Below are 23,002 nucleotides of genomic sequence, written 5' to 3'. Positions count from 1 at the left end.
TTTCTTACTTTATGGGCAACCCCCAAATATATAAAAAAATCCATAGCATTTTTGCCCCATTACAAACAGATATTTTAATAATGTAAATTATAACCTGTGAAGTCATTGTTAAAAGTAAATTCATTTAAAATGTATTTATGAAAGATCTGGAGTTCTAATTTTTTGCTATTTTTGCCAGCATAAATCAGTTGAGGAACATTATTACGTTAGCATGAGGGATATTTGAAAGGTATAACATTTGAACTTAAAATCTCACTACTGAAACCTTGTTATATTAACACTACCAACAGTCAGCCTCTTTTAAAGGATATGATTTTGTGTCGTATTTCCTTTGGATTATTAACATTTTCATGAACAATAGCAATTTTTTTTATGTATTGGCACAGTTGCTGGAGACTTCTGGATTCTTTAAAGAGATGCTTCCAGCTGGACTTTTTTAAAGCGACTAATTTAAAAATATCCATTTTATGATGGGCCAGCATTAAATAAGAGTCCTGTGGCACCTTATAGACTAACAGAAAAGTTTAGAGCATGAGCTTTCATGAGTTAACTCACTTCTTCAGATGCTGGTCGATAGATTTCCATTCCATACGGCTAAATGCAGTGCCTTGCATGTTGTCAAGTATCAGAGGGGTAGCCGTGTTAGTCTGGATCTGTAGCAGCAACGAAGGGTCCTGTGGCACCTTATAGACTAACAGAAAAGTTTAGAGCATGAGCTAACTCACGAAAGCTCATGCTCTAAACTTTTCTGTTAGTCTATAAGGTGCCACAGGACCCTTCGTTGCTGCTACAGATCCAGACTAACACAGCTACCCCTCTGATACCATTAAATGAGAGAGCTTTTAAAAATCAGTCAAATTTCATACGCTTTTTTTCTGCTTTATTATTGTTTATCGAGGTCTTTCCGAGAAGAGGGAAGGTGACTGAATAATTGACTACACAGGGAAATAGACTATAAAGAAAGTGCTATCAAACAAGCAAAGTTAACAAACAAAAACAGTGGATCTCTTTTCTGCTAACTTCTTCAGCTAAAAATCTTTCTTAAGTGTGCAATTATTTATAACTAAAGTAGATATAAAATTTTCAGGCCGTAATGGAATTTTTTAAGTTGCTAGTGTACCTTTACAGTTGGAAAAATAAAATATTCTGCTTTGTTGGCTGCTAATCAGATCTTCCATAAAAAGATACAAAGACGGACATTGTAAATTAGCTGTCAACTCTAGTTTGGACATCAAGCAGTTTTTCTTGAATACAAGTTAAATACAATGGTCACTCCTGGAGTGAATTATAATTGATATTGAATTCCTGTCTTCTCTTAAACCAAAAGGGTTTCTATATAACATTAGTTAAAATGTTCTGCCTGCTATTTTTCAGTGGTTTTTGCAACAGGGCACTTTTTGACACTCCAGATGTGTATTTGGCATAGCTGGCCAAACTACACAAGTAAATGCTATGCTGACTGTGAAAATTAATGCAACATTGTTAAATTTTCTGGAAAGTGTGTTAGTTTTTAGATATTTTGATGAAACATGAAATGCTTTGAAAACAAAAAATTGAATTTATAAACTACAATAACAGATTTTTACTGTACTTACATTAAGGATGACATGATGTTTATAAATATACCAAACCATGTTTATTACTTAGACTGATTTACATTTTTAATTCACAAAGGCTCATTTTAAAAATTAATATTCACAACTTAAGTCTGATTTATTGCTCTATTTTAAACATCTAATTTGAATGAAAAATATGTATGATAGGTACTGAGAATGTTGTCTTATGGGGACTCCTTGTGGCTTTGTTTAGTTACTTAACTGATGTTTTTTTCTTGCAAAGCAGTATAAAGAAACTATTGGGGAAAAAAGTACATTGCTATCCATATTGAGCTGTCTTTATCTTTAGCACACTATATATTCCCCTCCTCTATCGTATTATATTGTGTCTAACAAAACCACATTAGATGAATTAAACACTTTATAGAGTCTTCCTTCTGAATGAACATAATTTAAAAAGCTTAGTGTTTTCTTTTTCTTTCCTTTTTTCAAATTTCAGTCTGTTGTCTGTTTTTATATGTTTTACACATATCATCCTCTGTATATTTCAACAGCCAATAAATGCTGATGAATTCTAGAGCCTTTTTGTAACCTACAAAGGAGCGGTCCTTTTAGGCTGAATGTAAGTCTGTTAGGCAGGAACAACGTAAGGAATCTGACATTATATGCTACACTCTGTCAGACCTATGGATGAATAACAGACTTGAATCACAAGCATTTTCAGCCTCTCACTCAACCAAATTTTTGGAACATCGCAACAAAGTGTCCTGTAAGGATTACAGCAGTGACATAAGATTGAATGTTGCAGCTTTTGCCAAGAAGACAATAATGTAGTCTCCTTCCCTTGTGTGGAGAAATCAGACTTCATAATAAAAGTAATAGTTCCAAATGGAAAATAATAAAGGATATTTAATTTACTCCTTTTGCTATTCATGTGCTTAAATCCAATTTAAATAATGACTATAGTATGACTGTTAATTCAAATAAATTTTAACTCCCTAGCTAGTGAGTGGTTAGGTGTTTTGGCCCTAGAAGAAAATTGAATATACAGAGAACGTAACAAATATTGGTTTGGTAAATAGTTAAGTTACAATATACAAGTGAATAGGCCACAAAAGCTTCCGTATAATTATTTTATTGTCCCTTGGAAGGTGATTACATTGTGTAGATTTCTAAATACATTTTTCAGTTTTATAAACTAGGTAATGGTGGCATTGTGTTGACCTACTAAGTAAAGTTGTTTTTGAGATACTATTATTTTTTCCCCATGGAAGCAATATAAAGATGTAAAGTAATGGTAATAAACATATGCTTCAAATTGCTCTCTATCCCAAGTGTTTTGTAGGCTACTTCTGTTTTACTCATAATATGTCACAAGACTCTTCAGCAAGCTTGTCAGTTATTTTCCCACCAATGTAACATATTCCCATATTACCCTGTCTGTCAAAAAACAGACAAACATTGACTTTGCTTCAGGGCATGAGAGCGACGTCTTCTCTGCCAGTAATACTGCCTGTCACTTTTATGGAATGGGTGATGCTCACCACTACGGTCTGACAAGCTTTCTCGTCTCAGAAACATTGTAGTTTTTGTTACCTTTCGTGAAAGCTGAAAGAAACTCATTAGCTAGCTATTTAATAACCCCACCTAAGTCCTTGAAAAAAGCATTACTCTGTGCTTCCAGTACTGCCAGGTGCTCTAATCATAAAATTTCTGATATGGGAATCATGTTAGCAAGAGAGATTTTTAAAAGCTTCTTTTAAAGAACACAATTTTTTGTTTTCCAGGATAGCCTATGACTGATCTAAACCCTTGTTCTGTAAGCAACAAGATCTCTTTGTAAAACTTAGATGAGGGCTGTGGGAGTTACATAATGTATATTTCATTACCCTTCTTTTTTCAGTACCTCCTCCCAATTTAAAGATCAGTGTAGCAAAAGATTTATGCATATATCATTATAGTTAAAATGACTCCTACTTACTTTTCCATCATTTTAACCTAGTTTCATATCTATTTTGTGAAAAGTTGCAGAGTAGACACAACACGTCATTATGTCACTGCTGTAAGTTTATGTACCTTAGCCTGGAGACATCTTTTTAGTGCATTTTTATTTCATCTTTCTATTGTATAGCACTTTTTCTGTTTAAGTAACTTGTTCATGTATACGTATAGAATTCTCACCTAAATACGAAATATTTCCTGGAACTTACAAATCCGTGACATACCCGCCAGGGAAATGGTAACTTTTACTCCTTTCAAGTTAGAAAGCAATCCTGGAGGATTTTGCCTGTCACGATATTGAACAGGATAATTTCTGTAAAGTGTAACTTGCTTCAGAACATTGAACAAGCAAGTTTATCTGATACAGTAATATCAGAAATTAAATATCTGGTCTTCTATTACGAAGATTTATTACAAATATAAGATTAAAATAGATTGTTTAAAAAGTCATTTGATACTAAACTTTCAATTTGCTCATCCAAAGAGAGGATTTTGGTTTTGTTTTTGTTTTTAATGATTTAGTGATTTCGTTTGCCTATGGTATTTTATCCTAATTACAAGGAAAATGGAGAACTAAACTTGGTGGGCAAGAAGATTTTTGCTATGAAAATTTACATATGAAATGGACTAGCAACTACTGTACTTCCATTAGGACATCAAATATCAAGATCTTGTGGGTATATTGTGTTAATGAACCTGTTTTGAATTCCTTCAAAATGCTGGTCTCTCTGTCATAATGGAAAATTCAAACTCAAAACAAGTACCAGGTAAAACATTTACATTATGTAAAGTGTACCACAGAAAGAAATCTATATTTTTATTTTAAAGAGAATTAAATTCTGAGAAGGAAAACAAACTTACTTCATATCAGCAATTTGTATAAATTTGAAAAAAATTACTTAGTAATGTCATAGATAAGCTCCATAATGTAATTAACACTGCATGAACAGGAATAATTTTTTATAGTTGGTGTGTACGATGGTGCCTGATATTAAAGTTGCCTAACGCATCCCATTATAAGATTCTTTTTAGTTGCTTACAGCTTTATCAACTTTTATCTATTTTGGTGTCTGCCTCAGGTTAAATTTTTTTTTTTAAATTTCGCCCAAAACATGTCAACCTTTTCCGAGAATGATGCTAAGGAAAAAGAAGTTATGTTTATTTAAAAGCTACTTTTCTCTGAAATGTCTAATGCCCACATATGCTTTGGAGAAAGGGTTTTCAATTTGGCAGTGGAGTGGTCTTTTTGTCAGCTGTATGTGTATTGCTGTTCCTGTGAAAATCCCCCAACATTTATACAAGTAATAAGCCTGAAAAAAATCACTAGTTGGTTGCTTCTTAGAGACTCTTAGAGAGTTCTTAGATGTTTGTAGCTAAATTCCCTGAAGAGTCCATCACAGCTGAACAAAGTTTTCCCTGTCATTCTAGTTCTTGTGTGTCTTGGGCCAAGCTGGGTCATGGTTGGGATGCTGGAAATAGAAAGCAGGGAGCCTATCTTTCTTCTGCTCTTAGTGACACCCTTTTGCACCCAAGGGGTATGGAGACGGAAACCACCTGAGCTAAAGGCAAGGGTGATAAGAGCCAGATCTAGGGGAGAGCGGGTAGCAGGAGTAGATAAAAATAGGAGCTTGGAGGGAAGACTAGGATTAAAGACATGGGGATGGGGGAAAGTGGTAAACTTGGCCTGGGAATGGAGGTTGAAGAGTGGGATTTACAGTGCAAGGAAACTAGGAGTGAGAAAACAGGTGTGGGGGGCGGCGGGGGGGGGGGAGCGGTAAGGAGAGCCACAGAATCAGACTAAAAATGTTTGGGCAGTGAGACTGGTACTCTGGGAAGGGAGGTTGGAGGCCAGGAAGAGAAATAGTTCTGATCAGGAGCCAGAGTGTGAGGAAACAACTGGTACTGTTGAGGTAAAGATATAGGGCAGGGTCTGCAACCAAAATAGCAAGAAGAGCCATTTTCTCCAAACTGAGTTACAAAATCAATACTTGAAGAGCTGCTATACATGTGAATGAGACAGTCGTTAATACTTTTTGTAATGCCTATTTTAAAAACAGAGCACAGACTATGATTTGTTCTAGGTAGAAAGTCGTTACCCCTCAGCTCCAGTCGTTACCCTCCTCAGCCTCCAAATCCACCCCATCCTCAAGCTTTACCTCCCATCCTGCAAACCTGCTCCCCCCATCCCCAGGCTTAACCCACCTCTGCCACCTTGCTGCAACTGCCCACTGAACCTGGATCTTACTTGTCCACCTGCTGCTGTTGCCTGCACGCACTCTGGGTCTCCCTGCCTCCCCCCCACACACATCCCCCACAGCTTCTCAGGCCAGAAAGCACCCGCAGCTTTCCTAGCCACTTTCCACCCAGCAGCACCAGTGCTGGACTCACTAGGTCTGGGGAGCTGGGCTGGGTCCAGGAGGATCTGAGCTTGCACCGGGACACAGCTTTAGGTTCTGTCAGCTGTCAGTGGAATTGGGGAGCGGCTGTGGTGCAAGGAGGAGCTGGGGGGCACTGTGCTGCCTGGGAAGAGGCGCTGACCGTGTGGGGAGAGAAGTTGTACTCAGCTCCCAAGAGGTCTACCCTCCCCCGCCCCGCTGCCTTCTCCTCCTCCTCCTCCTCCTCAGCAGACTGGCAGCTCTGGTAGGGGCAGGCTTGGATGTCCATCGCCCCAGCTCTCGTGCTCAATTCCCCCATGTGCAGCACAGGCAGCCCCTGCCCTGCTGCAGTGAAATAATGGAACTAAATTTAATTGGTTTAATGGCTGGATCCCTCCCACCACCCTACAAGCTGTTAAATCAATTAAATTTAGTTCCATTATTTCAGCGGAGACAAGGCAGAGAGCCACAAGAGGAGTCAGCAGCAGCAGCAGCACCCAGAGATGCAAGTGGCTCCTTAAAGAGCCACAGGTTGCCGACATCAGACATAGGACAAGGAGATGTGGGGAAGGGGTCCTCTGAAACTGGAAAAAAAGCCAACAGTGGAAGACTGAATCTCGGCCAGTATGCACATGGTGAACAGGGTCATGGGGGTGACTGCAAGCCAGGAACATGGGGAATGAAAGAAATTAGATGTAGAGCCAAAAGAGGGCAGCTTAGTCAGGCTCGATGAAAAGACTGGGAGTACAATCACAAGCCTAATGAATGGAGACTAGACTGGCTATTCGGGAACAATGGGAATGGGACAGGAAGCTAGGAGTGAGGGAAAGAGAGAAGCTTGGGCCAGAAACAGTTCCCAAGTCTCAGCATTCCTCTGCTGTTAGCAAATATCTGTAAAACCCACTGATAAAGTGTGTATCTTAGTCCCCTCTAGTGCTCATCCATGTAGACGTTGACAGTCTTCTACTGCTATTAAATACTACATTCCACGTGATGCATTTTTAGGGGTGGGGTTGGAGGGAAGGAAGGCTGAGCCTTATTTAAAAGCTGTGACACACAACCTATGTTAAAAGAAAATGATCAATAATTATTTCAAGAATAGGTTACCAAGGGATAATGCAAAATCCGCATCATTGGCGATTAAGAACAAGTTACACAAATATCTGTCAGGGATGTCTGAGTCTTACTGCAAAATGCTAGACTAAATGGCTTTCCCAACCCTACGTTTCTATGATTATTCGGGTTGCAAAGTCAAAGAAAAATGCCAAAATTAACAGCGTTTGTTCTTCCTGTCATGCTAAATAGCTTTGAAAAATCAGTTTCTAAATGTCTCAAATTGGGCATCTAAAATTAATGTGTACTTTTAACATGAATCTCTTTGTGGGTGCTTTCCCTATGTGATGGGGAAAATACTACTCCCTCTCTCACAGGGGTATTTTAAAATAAATAAATTCCTATCTTTGAAGTGATCAGATACAATAGTGATAAGGAAATGAAATAATAATTCAGTCTTCAGGACAGGTTTTGGGTAACATACATCAATTCTGGAGTGGGGCCACATACTGAATAATGAGGAAAAAACACAATAATATAATTGAGTAGCTGCTCATTAGCTGAGCACCATCTATCCTGGTCACTGAATGAGACGAGTCCCATGGAAAAATTAGTATGTGGTCATGTAATTGAAGACTTTGTCATAAGGCGTACAGGCAAGGTTGTGCAGACAACCTTAATTTTGTCATTTCCTAGGTTTTCAGTTTCTCTGCAATCTGAATGTTGTTAATGCAGTTTTTTTTTATGTAATTTGTATAGCAGCACATTAGCACACCATAAAATGTATACATTGTAGTACCATAAATCATAGTTTGGTAGTACTCACTGGCTGTGTCTATGCTACCTCCCTACTTCGAATGGAGGATGTTAAGTAGGGTGTTGGGAGATTATTAATGAAGTGCTGTGCTGCATATGCAGCACTTCGTTAAGCTAATTCTCCCCCGCGACAACTTTGAAGTGTTAAACTTTGACATACTGGCTCTCGTATAGCCGCAGCTCACCCGCCAGCACTTTGAAGTGCCTGGGCTACTTTGAAGTCCCTTTATGTCTTAAAATTTGAGGAGTAAAGGGACTTTGAAGTTGCCTAGGCACTTTGAAGTACGGGCAGGTTAGCCGCGGCTACATGCAAGCCGGCACTTCAAAATTTAACACTTCAAAGTTGCTGCAGTGGAGAATTAGCTTAATGAAGTGCTGCATATTCAGCACAGCACTTCATTAATAATCTCCCGACATCCTACTTACCATCCCCTTGTTGAAGTAGGGAGGTAGTGTGGACAAGTCCACTCTTCCCCAGACCCACTAATGGAGGCGGGGACACTGCCCAGCGTATGGCAATTCAAAAGGTCCTAGGATTCCTGGCCTAGCAGCAGCAGCAGCAGCAGCCACCAGAGCCCCAGGCTCCTCAACCTGTGCTGCTGGAGCCCCGCACAGCATGCTCCAGGCAGCATTGTGTGTTTGATTTTGCATGTCTCTACCAGACACAATCTGTCTGGAGCCAGCTATTGCAAGGAGTAAGGGAGGTCGATGGGAGAAATGCTCCCCTTGACCTCCCTCAGCTAAGACCGTCAGGTAAGTTGTTTTCAGATGTCGATTCTAACAACACAGTTGCCACAGCTAGAATTGTATATCTGAAATTGACTTATTTCCCCTAGTGTAGACCTGGCCTTAGTCTCACCCACCATGGTTTTATGTTATTTCACAATGACCAAAACACCCTCTGAATTGAGAAGGATCGTCCCTATCAACTTGAAATATGGCTCAATATTTTATTATAGTTCTGTGAAATTGGTGGATAATACAGTGCACTCCTTTTGTAGCAGCCTTTGGAACCAAATATTTTGAATGTAATGAGAAAGGTAAATACGGTGCTTTTAAAGAAGTTGTGACCCTAAGTATTGTTGTATTACATCAGAGGGAATGTGTTACAAAGACTCTTCTTTTGAGGATGCAACATGCATTGCCAAAATAGAAAACAAAGTATCAGCTCAAAGTTGGTAGAAGAATATAGCAGATAATTGAATTACTGGCACAACCAGAAAATAATAGAAGAGACTGTGATTTTATATTGCACTGTTTAGACTGAAGGTGCTAGTATTTCAAAGTGCTTTACAAAGTAATAAGTTAGATACAGTACTGCAGTTGGTGCATTTGCAAAAGGCACATGGGTTTGATGCTCAGTAATAGCTTACAAGCAGTCTTGAATTCTCTGATTTTAGTCAAGAGAGTTAAATATAAGGCTAAGAAAAGCACTGTATAAATCAGCATTGTGGGCATGTAGGTGAGTGCATAACATTGCTGAAGAAAGTTTCTAGGAACTTGGAAAAAATACATTAACTTTGAATAGTCTTAGAACCACTTTGTCTTATGAGGTTATCCAGATTTTCCAAAATTCTCCTCTTCAAGGAAGAACTCTTAAGTGTGTGAGACATTATAGTGGAATCTAAAGGATATAAGAATAATTCTCTTGAAGTTGAACATGAGAAAACTATCTGAGGATAAGTCTGGAGTGTCAAGTGGTGAAACTGTTGTTCACCCATCTGCAAAGGATTGGCACAAGACCTACATTACTTTGCTGTATTGAGGGCATAAGTTGTGAATAAACATTATTAGTCCTCAGTACATTAGTGAATTCCACCCTTAGGTTATTCCAGAAGGGGGAGAACTTCTATAGCAAGGTGGGCTCATTCACTGACTGAACAGTTGGCAACTACATTTTAGAGTTCTCTCTAAATAAAGTATTTAGAAAAATAAGTTGGTACAGTTTTTAATGTCTGTTGGCAAAGAAGAATAGACAGATCTGTTTAATGAAGAAATTGTACTACAAATGGAATTCCAAATATAACTAGCTTCAAAATTAACTTAATACTGTGCTTGATCTATGAGTAGAAGTTCATCTTAAAATGTGGTAGTACAGGTTGAACATCTCTCATCCAGCAAACTCCATAATCCAGCAAGATTTTAGTTAGCCAGACAACCACTTACCATGGGTGTGGCCAGGTTTCCCATGGTCATATGAAATTTGTTTACAGCCAACAGTCCTGACTCTCAGGCCATGTCTGCACTACAGGGAGCTTTCAGAAGGCAAGCTTCTGGAAGGCACCTTTTGAAAGACCAGGCTTTCAAAGAGCACAGATGCAGCGCAAAGCGGATCGATCCACTGACTCACTCTTCCAAAAGGGAGCGGCACTCTTTCAAAAGGGAGCATCCACACAGCCACGGGAGCCCTGTCGAACGAACAAGCCAGGAAACACCGCAGATGGAGTCACATGGCGGACGAGCCCTTCTGGGCCCCGCAGCCAGCCATTGCCTTAAAGGGCTCCTCCCAAACAGCCCCTGCCTGCACACGCTGAGAGCCACTGTAGCAGAGACAGCAGCACAGCCCCTGTGCCCAGAGATACCGCAGGATCCCACAGGCATCCATGGATGCCATCCAGCTTCCTGACGGGGATGCCAATGGTGAAGTGGTTAGGCTGCTGACCGCAATCATCACCACAAGCCTCCTCCTCCAGAAGCTGCTCCCCCCCGCCCTGATCCTGCAGGTCTGTACCCCATCCCTCGTGCCATCCGGCATGTCTGGCGCCACCTCACCAGCGCCGAGTGGTGGGACCGGCTGGTCATGTGGGAGTGGAATGATGAGCGGTGGCTCCACAACCTCCACATGAGGAAGGTGACCTTCCTTGAGCTGTGCCACTGGCTGGTCCCCATCCTTTGGCATCAGGACACATGGGTGAGGCTCATGCTCCCCCTGGGGAAATGTATGGCAGTTGCCATCTGGAAGCTGGCCACCCTGGACAGTCACTGCTCAGTTGGCCACCAGTTCAGGTGGGCAAGGCCACTGTTGGGGAGATCCTGCAAGAGGTACATGATGCTAGGGTCACACACCCACCCCGGGGGGAGGGGGTGCTCCCGGGAAAGGTCGACCGTAGGAGACAGGGGGAGGAGTTCAGGAAGGGGTTAGGAGTAGGGCCCAGGGAGGGGACAGGGCACCACAATGCGTACTCATGTAAGACCCACTCCTGCAGTCTGCGGCCCAGCCAGGAGTTGTGGAAGCTCCAGGCATCATGGTCCCACCCAGACCACCCCACGCAGATGTCCAGTACAATGGAGTGTTCGCACTAAAAATGCATTCTGTTGACAGTAAATTGACAGAACATTGAACTTTTGTCAACAGACTTCTGAATCTCCCCTACAGGGCAGAGCGCCTTTCTGAACAGAATCAGTCAACAAAAAAGCTGTGTGGATGCTGTTGGGGGGCCCTCTGTCAACAGGCTCGGGTCACCGGGCAGCCCTGCCTGTTGTACTTCTGGTTGGCTGTTCTGTTGAGAGAGCATCCGGCCACTTTCTGTCAACAGAGCAGATCAACAGAGCGATCTGCTTTCATGTGTAGTCATGATCTGTCAACAGAAGTTTTGTTGGAGGATAGCTTTAGTGTGGACATAGCTTACAAGTTTAAATGTGCTGGCATGTGGAGATCTCCTTCTCTTATTTGATATTTACAGAGTTGTACAAAATATAGCAAGATCAGTTTCTGATTTTTTAAAATCTTTTTCAGCATAATATCCATTTAAATGCCAGTTAGTAGTGCCATCTAACTGAGATGCATGATTTACAACTTAAATAAAATTTGGCAAAACTGACTATCACAAACCAGATCTCCATTCGTTGTTCAGAATGCATAGTGTAGCCCGTTTGCTGACTGATATATCAGGGCTCTGTGGGTCATATTCCTAATGGAGGATAAATCTTTGTCACAGAATCTAGAGATAGACTTCCTGTAATTTCTTTTACTCCTGTAACTTCTTTTACTCTTTATACACTCTTGAACATAGGTGGTCTGAAGCAACAGACATAGACAATCCCTCTTTTAAGGGATCACAGCCTCATCATTTTTTTCATTTCCAATGTGCAATTCTCTTCCCAGTAATTGATTATAGAAAGATTAAGTGGGGAGGGGAACTTTTTCTCCTCCCTCATAAGAGCCTGCATCAGAAAACCAAAAGCAGGGAATTTTCTTCAAATATATAAAAATTTGCTCACCCTCCTCCCCTTCGGACAAAGAACTTGTAATACTTTGTACAACAGCATCATCTGCTGACTTCTTCCATTAACAACATATTTAAAACCAAAAAGATGACTTGATGCATCTCTGAAAGGAGTTGACATGTTTGTGTCATCAAAGACCTGTGGCAAAAGGGAACAAATAACTCTACAAAGATGCTTTATAAAAGTCTGTCATAAATCAGATTCATGCTGAAGTAGTTTGACTTTTTATGGATCAGGTAGTCTCCTGCTTTAATGAACTGCTTTATATCTAAGGTCTCAACCTTTTCCCCTATGTTGTGAGGTGACTTACAAAATATGTATGCCCACTGGTAAATCAAGGATGCCGGAGTTTGGGAAGGATTTCAGTCACTAATATATTTAAAAAGCAATTAAAATAGTATTCATGCCTAACATTCCGTGAAGTCTCTTCATGGTTGTTCAGGACACCTAAAGGATGTCTCATTTAAATGTGTCGACATCTCTGAGGCATTTTTACTTTATTTATTGTAACTAGGGATATTCTGTATTCATTTAAGCATCTAAACATTTTGAATCCTGCTTAGCTATTGTCTTCAATCATACTTCATGCCAGACAGTGTGGGAGGAAAGACAATACACATGTAATGGGGTTCAGTGGTGCTGCAGATTGATTAGATAACACATCTGAGAACTATAAAGCAATAACTTGCACAGTTGAAACCATCCTTTCTTTGTATTCCATACCACTTGGTGAAGGACTGCCATTTGCCAGCTATGTCTTCCACTGGAAGAGGGCTGCCACCACACCAATAATTGTGGCCTGTTTCTGGAAGTCCACAGTCTTGTCCTTATTTGAGGTTTTAATGCAGGATGTTCTCCTTACTGTACCAGTCAGCCACAAGCCCATTCCCACTTTCTTTAGGAGATGATTTTTCTTAATGCACTTTCAATTCCAGTTTATCAGGGAACGAGAACCCTCTATTGGCACTGGACAATTTGTGACATTATTTCGCATCTTAACCAACCTGTCATGTTGTTGGACTACTGAGAGGAAGGCGAGAAAACTCCCTCAGTGCCCTGACCAATTAGGCAGTGAGAAAAAATTCCTTACCAGCTCCTTAAACGGCAGTTTGCATGAAGTCTGCAGTGTGTCCCAAAAATCCCAGTCCTATTCTATTACTGAGGGTGGGTGGGGGAGAGATCACTTTTCTTCCAAAGGCAGAATGGTGTTCTAGGCGTGGGGAAGGATTTGTAAGTTTTCCCTTTGAGTGTACAAGAGCTAACAGAATTATGCTGCACTTTTCTATGTAGTCAATCAGCTACAGACCCTGTCTCTCCCCTCCCACTTGCCATTGAGAGAGGAAGAGGGGCATAATCCTTAGATGTTCAAGGTTTTTATTTCCCTGCTGGCTTGGACAAAACACCGTCTCGCACCTCTAAGGCCGCAGGGGGTGCATAGTGGTAGTGAATTTCACAGAATAACAATAACTTTTATAAAATGTAGAATCCATGGGTGTAATAAGTTTTTAAAATAGATCTTCTCAGGGTTACAGGGGACAGTCAAGTTAAAGTACACAATTTCAGCTACGTTAATTATATAGCTTAAGTTGACATACCGTAGTTCAGACTTCTGTGCCATCTCCATTAAGGGAGGTCGCCAGGAGCACTTCCCTTATACCTAACGGAGGGACAGGAGTACCACAGTCAATGGGAGCATCCTGTAAATTTGATTTAGTACATCCCCACTAGATTTACCCTTAGATTTATCTTTTAGTCCAAAGATCAGCTTAAAAGGAAAATGTAAATATATGTAAAGGATCAACATGTAGCTGTGAGTGCAGTATAAATGGTCTCTAAAACATATCAAACCTGTTTAATCAATCTAGTTGCCTCCTTCTTGTGGAGCGCCGTAAGAATAATGTGCCTTTGGATTAGTGTGCTAATAGTTAAGGACTTCATGCTGGCAACAGAGTGATAAACAAATTTACCAATAGATTGTAATTGACCATTATCACTTTCTATTAGCAACTCCTGATTGCAAACTTTGATTGTTATTTACTTAATTAGTAGAACACATATTGACTCTTGATATGCAAATAGATGATGCTACTGAAAAATGTGAATGAAAAGCTTGCAACTGAGTTGTGAGACTTTTACTTTATGAACCTTGATTACCATATGTTTTCTCAGTACTGCCTTCAAAGTATTAGATAGTCTTTTCTGTTTGAAGCTACATGGGGAAGTGAAGAATGGGCAGAGAGAAGCATTTGGGGATTTTATAAAATCATAAAAGAGGAGGTCCTAGGGCAGGGGTCTGCAACCAAAATAACAAGGAGAGCCTTTTTTTTTTTCAAAATCAGTTACAAAATCAATACTTGAAGAGCCACAATGTTTGTGACTACAAGATAGACCTTGATAAATAATGTCAAGGCACACTTTTTATAACCCCTGTTTTAAGAACAGCACATAGACAATGATTTGTAGCTGTTAGAAAGTTAAATTTACTTTTACCCCTGGATTGGAGAGCAGATGAAAGCAAGGAGGATGCTGGGCCTAGTAATAGGCTCTTAAGCAGCAAGAAGCAATGTTTGCATCAACCCTCCAAGTGTGCCCCACCCCCCATTCCCAGTCTCTACCCCTCTTGGTGCCCAAATCCATCAAGCATATGCAGGATTTATCTGCCTCACCCCTCAGTACCCAAATCCGCCCCCTATCCCCAAGCTTTACCCCGCCATCCTGCAAACCCACCTCCCCATTCCCAGGCTTAACCCCTCTCAACCCCAAACCAGCCCCTGGGATCAACCCATCTGTGGCACTGACTTGGGGAGCCTATGCTAGGCAACCACATGTGCCCATTTTTTAATTATACTTAAATAGAAATTCTATAAGAAAACTCTGAATTTTAGATTTGAAGCTAATTTCTCATGGTACAGGTTCCTTATTTTGCAAATTCTTGAAATTAGCACAGCATTTGTAGTTCTACCTTTAGCTAAAAATAAATGGTTACTCCTTGTGCTTTCAGTCTCTGGACAGGGTCTGGATACCTTGTCATAGCAGTGTAATGTGCCACTCATGTTTGTTTTTAAAGTTGATTTTGTTGTAAAGGATTTCAGAGGACAGCAATCACTGCTAAGTGATCCTTCACTCACTTGTATGAATTATTAATATTGCCCAGGCACAAACTAATCTGACTGAACCAGAGCGTGGAGAGGAAATACGAAGAGAGCCAAAATATACTCATATAAAGCACTAAAAAAAGTCACGAATTTTAGCTGAGACTAGTTTTGCTTTTCAATATGAAGTTATCTAGTGGTGTGAAGTTTGAGAGCAGGTCTATTTAAGAATGGAGACTAGAGCAAGCCACGTTTAATCTCATTTTACAAAAGATAGCTGGGGTCTGGTGATTTGTGCTGCGTCAACCACTTGTGTATGAGAGGGGGAAGAGTGTCTCACCTCTTGAATTTTAGCATTTTTAGCAGATAAAGTTCCTGTCTTTTAAAAAATGGCTCAGCAAATGGCTTGCCTGTGACTGTAACTGTAAGTGAAGTATAATTAGTTCTATAAAGAGAGTGCACAAATCTTAAATGGAATTTTCAGATGGGCTTTTTAAAAAGATCTTCATGAAACCTTGAAGGTGTACCTTGAGTTGTTAAATTCAGGCAGTAATTAAGTTTATCTCTCACTTTTCATTAAATGTATTTTTGGTAAAGGTTGAAAATGATTATCTGGTTCAGTGGTTTGTAAACTCTTTTAGGCATGTTTGGAGAGTTGCAATTATTTTGCAGCTGCTTTGAAAAGTTCACAGCACCAAACAGTAACAGAATACTTCATTCACTAGGAAGGCCTGAAACCATTAGTTATCAGAAGTTGCTTTTCTGGTTACTAACCTGCTAAAAATTAAACAGTAAGCTATAGCCTATGAAATCTAGCTCAAGTAAGCTAAGAAAAGGGGTAGTGTGAGGGCAGAGGGGTTATGTACCAAGACATTTCAAACAGACATAAAATACATAACGGAAGTATCTTACTAAAGCAGCATTTCCAAAACTGGTGTTCTGTGAAAAAATGTCAATGCTAGCGATATCTTTCCATTTAAAATATGAAATAAGAAATTATGCATGTATCAAACTTACTAGGGTATTTGAATAGTATTTAAATTGTAGGAATATTAATATTTATAATACATTCATAATAGTAAAGTTGTTATGCGACTCATGCCAAAATAGAGATGCAAAAACACTCTTCCCATTTAAAAAACTGTCAAATGTTACTTTTTATTTTCCATTATTTTCTGTAAAAATAACAAATTTATAAAAACACAAAATTTAAAAGTGTTTTTGCAGACCTAATTTATTTTGCATTTCTTAAAAATATTCTGTAAGCTTTAGAGAGAGACAGTCCTTTTTTCAATAATATTGCATTTTCTGTTTTTGTACAAAAGAATGACACTAGCCATCCTTCTTTTGGTTGTTATATTGATTTTTTTTTTGCTTGTTATTTTGATGTTTTGTACTTAATTTTTATTTTTTATACTTAATTATAGGGTTACTAACTGTCCTATCGGAAAGACATTAATTGTTCATTCAGATGATTTTTCTCTTGTTATTTTTCACTCTTTGTAAAATAAGGCATCTAAAAAAATTAAATCTTAAATCAAATTTTGATCATTATGTGCAGCAATTTTTCAGTATGCACCCCCCACCCATAGCTCCTCCTTCACCATCAGACCAGCATGTATGTGTTCTGTTAGCTCAGTGTGCACAAAGAGCAGAGGAGAGAAAGTGCTGTGGAAGATCTGGAAAGACCAAGTACCATGTACCAGAAAGAAGAACCTCCAGGTAAGGAAGGTGCTAGGGAACGCCAAGGAAAAGTATCATGGAGAATAATCACCATCGTGCAGCTGTTTTTGGAGACATATGCAGGCATCTTCTGTCACAGGCTCCCTAGGCTGGAACCTGAAGAAGAGGGTGGGACTGGGTTCCACCCACCAACTTCTCCTCATTTCAACACGTCAAAAGGACTGGTTTTAGTAAAGGAGTTTGTCCTACCCTGTACCATTTGGAGGGGCCACAAAGACTATGGAATTTGGATTCCCTTCTTTTCCCTATACTAGCCAATGATGAGAGTAGCTCAACAAACAGCAAGCTGGTACCCTAGAGAAAGTCCCTAAGCTGAGAGTTACTGTGAGCTTCTGAAGCAGGTAATTGACCTGAAAGTGTGGGCCCACTAGGGTTGAGGAGGAGGTTTGTTGCAGTATATGTATTATTCCTAAATAAGCTGTTTGAGACATAGAGACATTTTGTGGCTTTGTTTCACTAGCTGTAGAACCCATTTCATTCTGGTGCAAGAGGTTTTATGGAATCACATACCAGGAAAATGGCAGCAAAAACAAAAACTCCTATGTTTATACTGTTAGGTATCAAAATTTTGTAATGTGTGTATGTTTTTGTTTAAAAAAAAAGGGTGCCATAATCTTCATTTTGAACTGATAGAATTTTAGCACAAATCACATTAGCCTCTGTAGGCTGTAAAATCTTTTAAAACCAGAAAAGGTTGTCAGCTGTTTTGCAATGTGTACCCTCAGCTACAAAATGCTGTTTAAGGTATAGAAACCTAAAAAGACATAAACTATCTAAATAAAGGAAGCAAATGAAATAATCCCATTTTAAAACATAGATTAGGCATTTGGTCTCTTTTAAATCAGTCTGCTGAAGTCAATGGAAAGGCTCCTATTAATTCAAATGGGTATTGGATTAAAATTTTCATAATTAAATAAATTTGGATCTCTTGTACAGCTGTTTACTGGGAGTAGTGAAAAATATTTCCATTATAGCAGCACCCCGTGACCCCAGTCAGGGATGTAGCCCCATTGTGCTGTACTGGATGGGCCTTGTCACAGTTCAGAGCAACTGCATTTGTATTCCGATTCATGATCTACCAAGGATGCCAACTCTTAGGCTTTTGGCTTCCCAGTCATCACCTCTCTTGGGTGGATCCCCTCATCTCTTTCACACCTAGCTGGAATTTTTCCAAGCTGCACAATTCTTCTTCAAGCGATGTCCCCGTGGGTGCCCCATGGTAGAGTTGGGCTTGCCCAGCACTGCAGCACAGGGATTTTTTCCAAGCCATATTGAGTGGGGCTGTGCATCTGCTAACCCAGCACATGCTGTTCGCTCCATTAGGGATAGCGCATGCAGCCCCTCTCTCTCTTCAGTTCCTTCATGGCCACCCTTGGCTGCGGATGTAGCGTGGCTCTCTCCTCAGACCTATAGACAGAGAATACATGGGGTAGGGTTATTAGTTCATAGTTTTCTATTACACAGTTTCTTGTTCATCTCATGCTTACTTGAATTATAAAATAATATGTATCCAACCTCCTACAACCACCAGAGTAGCTCTACCATTTGGCAAGGCAATATTGGAGGCAGCAGATAAAGTCTTGCAAAACTCTGCCACAGCCACACCCACCAACAAACAATCTGGAAGAAGATATTTTGTCCCGGCAAACAGCATGGAGTTCTTAATTTTGACCCCACAGCCAAATTATTGAGTGAGTGATGCTGCCAATCGCAGAGCAAAATCATCAATGTACAAAAAAACCAAAACACAACAAAAACTAAAAAATACCTTGCCTGGAGCTACTTGGTGAAAGGGTTTATTTGCCTTTTAGTCACAGCCATTGTTATGCAAAGGTCTTCGTGGATATAAGCAACAAGGTGCAAGACTTAACATTCAACAAAGTGAAAGTGTTTGCAGCAAACACAGATGAAATTTTACACTACAGCAAAGACAGAGGAACTACTTTGCACACTTTGGGGATGTACACTCCTCCATTCCATAAAGGAAGATACATCCCATACTATAGATACAAGGACCAGTCATTTGCAGGGCAGTCCTGTAAACCTTACCAATATAATCTCAATAGGCCTAGGAATCAGAGGTGCAAAGCCCCGAGTAACCACTATGTGCCGCCTCTGGCCTCAGAATAGGTTTGAAGTTTTTGTCAAGGGCTTGTTGAACCTCCCACACTCTCCAGTGCACGACTATGCCCAGGGATACACTATCTCTCTATTCTCCATCCCTCCAGCATCTCCTCCCTTACGCATCCCTCTTCAGGGACCTCTCCTGTGAGAACTTACTATAGCTCAAAATGCTATACCTCTTACAAATTGGAGCCAAAGAAGAAGTTCCAAAACAATGCAAAGGCAAGGGGTTTTTACTCAAGTTACTTTTAACATAAAAGAAAACAAGGGGCTGGAGACCCGTCCTGGATCTACAGCAGAACAAATACATTGGCAAACAGCACTTCAGGATGACCATGCTATCTTCCATAATTCCTACACTGAATGAGGGGCACTGTTTCTCAGCCCACAATCACTAAGAAACTTATTTCCAGATCACCTTTCACCCTCCTCTCAGATGTTTCTTGCACTTTGCCCTCAGAGCACATCACTGTCAATACAGAGTCCTGTCCTTCAGGCTTTCAACTGCCCCCAGGGCATTCACCATACTCATTAAAGTGGCTGTGCACCTCTGATGGAAAGGCATCACCACAGTCCCATATCTCGACAGTTGTCTCCTTCAAGACATCACAAGAGCCATGGTCCAATCCACGAGACAGCTTTTACAATCCCTTAGGTTCCTTAGCACCATTGCCAGATCAACCCTGGTACCTACTACATGCACCGACTTTATAGGACCTTGGCTCGACTCCACAACTGCTTGAACTTATTTCCCTACACAATGTTCAACTCCTCGACCACATAACAGCCACTACCTACATTGTCTGCGATGCTTGTCTACATTTTCGCTGCCTTCAGCATGGGCTGTCCTTGGTGTATACCACCAGCAGACAGATACTCAGACGGGTATTGGTATCTTGAAAGGTAACAGAGTCTCTATGCTGGTGATCCCCAGAACAAAATACTCTAGTAAGGGTCCTGTTTCATTGTGCCCAACCAGCCTATCAACTTACAAAGGATGCTTTACCTTTTCACTGAGGAGCGCCTTGCCAACAACGTCACATCCAAGGTTGCTGGGCCAGAGATGAGCAGAGGTTACATATCAACCTTTTTGAATTGCAAGCTGTCTGCAATGCTTGCAAGCATTTTGTGATGCGCATTAAAAACAATACTGTCCAGATCCTCACAGACAATACCACAACGTTTGTATCAATTTTCAGTGAGGGATCCGGTCACAATTGCTTTGTGCAGAGGCCATAAAACTATGGAACTGAGGGATTGGACACACAATCATCCTCATGGTATGATACCTGCCTGGCATGAGCAGCACAGTCGTGGACTCTTTAAGTCACCATTTCTCCCTGGACCACGGCTGGGAATTCCACCAAGAGGTAAGTCATCACCCTCTCGAGATGTGGGACCATTCGGCTGTAGATCTCTTTGCAACACCGGAAGACTACATCTGGTATTGTTCAAGAGCAGGCAAAGTCCACAGTTCTTCTTCAAGTGGTCCCCGTGGGTGCTCCATGTCACATGTCAGGCCTGCCCTGGTGCTGCAGTTCAGAGATTTTTTTAAGCTGTAGTTAGCTGGACTGTGAATGTGCAGGAGTGCATCAGACTCTTTGCATACTTTTGGTTACATACGCAATCCAGTCCAAACAAGTTCCTCTCAACCACCAGCAACTGAAGACAGACTTCTCTTGTGCTCCACGCATGTCTGAAACAAAAGTTAAAAAAATCTGTAAATAGTTTATTTTAACTCTTTTCAGTATTTTAAGAGTTTCTTTATTGAATATAGTTTTATTTTTTAAACGGGGAGAAAGGAATTCTTAAGTTAAAATCTACAGATAAGGTTTTATACTCTAGTAAAGACTCAAAAACTACTTTGTGAACACTGGATACGTATACACCCCCCCCCATAGAGGAGGAAGAGATACTACCCATATCAGCACCGCTAAAATTACCAACCTCAGCGGCCACAATATCACCAGTGTAGCTATGACTCAGGGCATCAACAACAACGACAAAGACCCCTGAGGCAGCGTAACAAGCAAGGTTGTAACCGTGCACCACAAACCATGAGGCAGCAGGTTTGACTACTAAATCGAGGACAGCGACACAACAGTCATCACCCAGTGCAAACAGCCAGCGCCCCATCTGTTCCACCACCGCCTCAGACCACTTTACCAGTAGTGGCAGACCATCACCACAGACAAATGGGTGCTGGAGATAATTTCTACCATTCCATTCTGCAACCTTCTGCCAACTCCCCACCCCCATCCCTCTTCAGGGACCCCTCTCACGAGAGGCTGTTAAAACATCAGGTGGACCACCTCATGTCCAGAGAAGCTGTTGAGAGGGTACCCAACGAATTCAAGGAAAAAGGGAAAAAACCCTATTTCCTCTACTCTCTAATAGAGAAGAAAATGGGTGGAGACCGATCCTAGACTTACGGGCTCTCAACCATTATCACAAACAACGTTTCAAGATGGTCACCATTATCTCTATAGTCACCACGCTGGACGATGGGGACTGGTTCACAGCCCTCAACCTACAAGACGACTTTCATGTAACTATCCATCCTGCCCACAGATGTTTTCTCCACTTCACAATGGACACAGATCATTTTCAGTTCAAAGTCCTGCCATTCGGCCTGTCATCAGCACTCAGAGTCTTCACAAAGATGCTCTTGGAAGTAGCAGCTTACCTACCTCGATGTTATAACCTTTCCATACCTAGACGATTGCCTTTTGAAGGGCTGCTCAAGTACGGATGTCCTCCGTATGATAAACATTACCATGAAGACGTTTGTGTCTGGGCCTTATCAATTTTCAGAAAGCATAGAATTCATTGGGGCTGGCCTCAGTTCTATTATGACAAACGTATACTAACGAATACCTTGTTTTCATGTGATACAATTGCTAATACAAATCCTGATGCACAGTCCTATGACACAGGTGATAACTTGCCTCTGGCTTCTGGGTCACATGGCAGCCACCACATCAGTGGTCCAGAATGCCAGGCTACATTTTTGCTGTCTCCAACTTTGGCTAGTGTCAGTATATATGCCAATGAAACATGCTCTTCACAAGAGGGTGTTGCAAACCGCAGAGGTTCAAAAATCCTTGCGGTGGTGGATGAAACCCAAAAATCTACTATCAGGGGGTCCCCTTTCATCAGCCCCAGATTTCCATTTTTATAACAACAGACGTATCCTGCTTGGACTGGGGAGCACACATGGGGAACAAATCAGTGTAAGGATGCTGGTCACAACAGGAGATGGCTTTACATATAAACATGCTGAAACTAAGAGCAGTGTTCAATGCTTGCAAACACGTCTTACTGCATATTCAGGGTGCAGTGGTTGGCATCAATACCAGCAACATTACCACAATGTATTATATCAACTGAGAAGGTGGGGCCAGGTCTCATACTTTGTGTGCAGCAGCTGTTCATCCATGGAATTGGTGTATGGCAAACAATATAGCCTTAAGTGCCTCATACTTAGCGGGCATCAGCAATGTTGCAGCAGATCTACTGAGCAGGCAATTTGCACCGGAGATCCATGGGAGATCTGACCGGACATACTTCACCGCATCTTCCGCAGTTGGGGCTTCCACCAAACAGAACTATTTGTGGCCTACAACAACAGAAAATGCCCTTGTTCTAGGGCAAGCCTTGTCCCAGCCTCACTAGGGGGTGCTTTTCTCATATCATGGAAAGAACACTTACTCTATGCCTGTCCCCCACCGGTTCTTATTGACAAAGTCCTGGAAAAGATGAGGCTAGAGAAGGCCAATCTGATACTCATAGCACCTGTGTAGGACTGTCAGCACTGCTTCCCACAGCTACAGTGAATGTCGTTTTGCCCTCCATGCCTCCTCCCCATTGTTCCAGATCTTACACAGAATCAAGGGACTCTGACTCACCCTCAACCACAAACATTACGTCTGATGGTATGGTTGATACTTGGCTCAACATCTCTGAGAACCTATGCTCTGAGCAGGTCAAGAAAGTGCTGATATGTAGCAGCTGA

At 41.0% G+C, this 23,002-nt stretch overlaps 1 protein-coding gene across 4 annotated transcripts in view; it reads left to right on the top strand.

Annotated features, from left to right (window-relative positions):
* The window catches only part of PHF14 (PHD finger protein 14), a 286,072-nt gene that overhangs the window by 194,919 nt on the left and 68,151 nt on the right, over positions 1-23,002 (top strand). The gene's annotated exons all lie outside the window — the stretch shown is intronic.

Source organism: Carettochelys insculpta, chromosome 2 (genome assembly GCF_033958435.1).
Source record: "Carettochelys insculpta isolate YL-2023 chromosome 2, ASM3395843v1, whole genome shotgun sequence".
NCBI lineage: Eukaryota > Metazoa > Chordata > Testudines > Carettochelyidae > Carettochelys > Carettochelys insculpta.
This window is presented reverse-complemented; position numbering and strand designations above follow the sequence as displayed.